We start from the raw sequence: 3,564 nt of genomic DNA, 5'->3' as shown, positions 1-3,564 counted from the left end.
TTAAGTGTCTGAGATTCTGCAAGGTTGAGTTCCTGACCCTACCTCCTGAGTCCTCTAGGAATCCTAGGCTATATCCCAGAGCTATTTCCAATGCTGGAGTAGGGGCTTCAGACATTCCCTTTAGGCAGCTGGACACCGAGTACTGAGAAGATGAGGGGAGGGTGTCTGGGAAGGATGGTGGCAGGGGAAAGGCATAGGATGATGGCAGGCCAGAAGTGCAAGGTGATAGTTCTCCCCTAGGTCTGTGCCATCTTAGCTGTCTTGTCCTGAGAGCTATTATATCTGTTCATTGGTCTGGGTGTGTGGTCTGTCTGGCTGCATTCCTATGAGGCTTGCATGCAGTCTGCTAGAGCTGCATGCGAAAGAGCCGGTAGTCCGGCCCTGTCTCTCTCCCACCCCACCCGCCATAACCCTACACTCTCCCACATACCCCACACCCACCCACCATACCCACACCTCACCACACTCACACCTGACACATACTCCGTCCTTACTGCCCACACACAACATACAGTAGGACTGTATTTTGAATTATTATGCAGTGACCTCTAGATACATTATGTAAACACATAAATAAGCACAGAAATATTTTTAAATAAATTAAAATAAATTATAGTAGATTTTTTTTTTGGTATATAATTTGGGTTTTTTTTTCTGGTTTCAAGATTGCAGCACTCTCCCTCCCAAAAGGAGTACTTCTGGGGCAGGGGGAGGGACGTCTGGTGGCAAAGGTCAGGGGTTGGGGGCAAGAATTTCGGGCCCAATATGGCAACTGGGGGCAGGGCTACCTATGCAGCCCTCGACAGCTCCCTGAAACTTGGTAAGCAGGCCTCCACCTGAAATAATTGCCTGCCTCTGGTCTTGCCTTCTACCTAACTTCAGACTAACATGCTATCTCTCTCTCTCTGGGATGGTTTAGTCAGGGATGATCCTGCCTTGAGCAGGAGGCTGGACTGGATGACCTCTGAACGTCCCTTTCAGTCCTAATTTATTATGATTCTTAAGGTGGTATCTCTAAGCTTCCTATTTTTTCTTATTCAAATTCATCTTTTTTATTGGAGTTTAAAAATCTAGACGTTAAACCTCAGGTGATTGGAAACTATCATTTCATTGTTCACATTCTCAGAAAAGATTTATATAAAACTCTTCATGTTTCAAGTATTCACAGTAAACTATTAGAAAATTCAAATAAGCAAGAATAGAGATCCTTGGTAGTTTGACAGACTTTTAACATCTAGAGTATTTCTATTTAACAGCTGACCCATAATGCACCTTGGCTTTCTCCGACTACAAAAAGGTCAGAGACTGACTCCGATGATTCTCTTATTCTTATTCCCTCCCCCCCGCAATACCAAGTGCTAGTTTAGTACTAGGGTAGGCACATACTTCAGAATAGATTTCATGCCTTAGTGGGGAGGGAGGGCAAGGGGGGGGTAGGTGAAAGTATTCAGAGGAAGATCAAAATCTTCCATCCTGGTGTCATAATTTTCTAAGGTTAGACAAATAAAAAAAGGTTCCTCACTACCAAAAGGAGGTAAGTTCCTTAAAGATTTTTTAAAACTCCTTTTTTAAATGTTCATTTTATAATTTTATTAAATTTTACTTTCTGGTTTAGTTTTAAATCTGTGACTGTTTATGCATGCTCACAAGGCTGCTTCCATTTTAGCAACTGTCTATTCATTCGTCTAGATAAAAGTTCAAAGATATTGAATTACTGCTTGAATTTTACCTATACTAAGTGTTGGTTAAGAAAAGCTTCCTTGATGTTAAGTTTCAAGGAAAGGGTAAGACTCCCTCCCCTCATTTCATTTGGTTTTCAGGCTGTTGTGCGAGATTCAGCACTGCAGACAAATGACTTCTCTCTAATGAAGCAGTGTTTTTACTGTGGAAGTTATTCTATCTGATGTTTAGGCAAAACGTGCTTCCTTCATAAGAAAGTGTATCTTTTTCCCCTTCAAAAGACAGTCTTGGGAAAAGTCTAAAAGAAGAATATGCCCTTTGTCATTTTATTCCTCTCAGATGTTGAGAATACATTGCCTACTATAATTTAAGTTCAGTCTCTAAGAAGTAGTGTGGGAAATGGCTCTTTTGTGTTCTAAAAGCAAACTGGAAAAATGAATGGGTAGAGAAAGAAACCTTTTCAGACCTTTAAAGCAGCTTGTTTGTTAAGGCCATCTTTTGTCCTACAGAAAGCTGGCACTAAACATAACAGTATATATGGATCATATCAGAAAACTCCTTCCAGACACACACAAAAAAGTTACCATCCTTTCACATGGCTTCAGCTTTTAAGAATCTGAAACTGGCTTTGCCTGACCTCAGGTCACAAGAATTGTAATCCTGTCTGAAAACTCAGTATCATTCCATTTACCTGGTGCCTGTCAAATTCAAAGTCATATTTGGATATTTAATTTATTCCTATTTCCAAAAGACAACAGCACAGTATTATCCCATGGAAGGGGAGAGCGGAGCAGGGCTGGTGAAGGTGGAAGAAATCCTCAAGTGAATGAACCAAGTTAAATGAAATGGGGAAAGACATTGTGGCTTTTGTTCAGCTAGGACTTACTTTATTAGTTGGTCTTCTGACTTCCATAAAATGTTCTTTTTTTTAATGATGCTAGGTCAAACAAAGTTCATACATCAGAACTTACTTGCCAAGTTAAATATTTTGAATTAGACTTGGAGTAAATTATTTTAAATATTCCAATTTAGATAGTGAGTTAAAGTTTTATCTTTTCCTTTAATAAATAGTTTTTTTTTCATGTGGACTTCACTTAAATTAGTATTAACGGAAATTCTGTGGGGATGACAAACACTTTATCAGACACTACTGTTAAACGTTCACTAAAAAATCCTTGCCAACCACAGCAGACACCTCCACCACATTCTCATATATATATATTTACACACACACACACACACACAGCAGTCTTATTACTTCTGTGACTTTAGCACTTTCCTAAAGTCAAAGAAATAATAAGACTGTGTCTTGTAACCAGTTAGCAAAAAAAACAACTTACCTATTTTTTGTGGATACAATTACAGTAACGTAACTAATGAGTTAAATAGTTACATGTCTGAAGCCATTAACTGAAAATACTCTACTTTGTTTTCCTTTATTCTCCCATTTGATGTACCTAGCTACCATGTCAATATTTTCCCCCAAATCAAAAGATTATGTTCTACCCTTTTTCTTTATATTTCTTTTTATTTCTAAAAAATATATCTTCTTCAACCATGAAGTAACTAATGAAGAAATTCATTGTTAAAAATAATCTACTTATATCACTTGGCTAAAACATACCTATGAAAGTATAACCTGGAGGCTCCTACCATACAAAAAGGACTATTAAGGAAAGGGGAATATTAGTAATAAAAAGGTAGTTTTCAAAAGTCAGCTAGTCAAAAGATTAAACAAAGCTATTACATCTTTAAATAAGACTTCAGCAACTTGCTGTAATGTGAGATTTATTTTGATAACTTGTTAGGTCTTCCGAAATTATCAAGAGTCTTAAAAAAAAACAATGAAAGTGCATATCTTTTTGCAAACAGCAAAATACACAC

General features: G+C 37.9%; 1 protein-coding gene across 9 annotated transcripts in view; it reads right to left on the bottom strand.

The window, feature by feature from the left end:
- The window catches only part of CEP170 (centrosomal protein 170), a 177,881-nt gene that overhangs the window by 102,575 nt on the left and 71,742 nt on the right, over positions 1-3,564 (bottom strand). The window lies entirely within an intron of this gene.

This window comes from Gavialis gangeticus, unplaced genomic scaffold (genome assembly GCF_001723915.1).
Source record: "Gavialis gangeticus isolate Ggan-Ray unplaced genomic scaffold, GavGan_comp1, whole genome shotgun sequence".
Taxonomy (NCBI): domain Eukaryota; kingdom Metazoa; phylum Chordata; order Crocodylia; family Gavialidae; genus Gavialis; species Gavialis gangeticus.
Note: the sequence above shows the minus strand (reverse complement) of the source record. Positions and strands in the feature narration are given on the sequence as shown.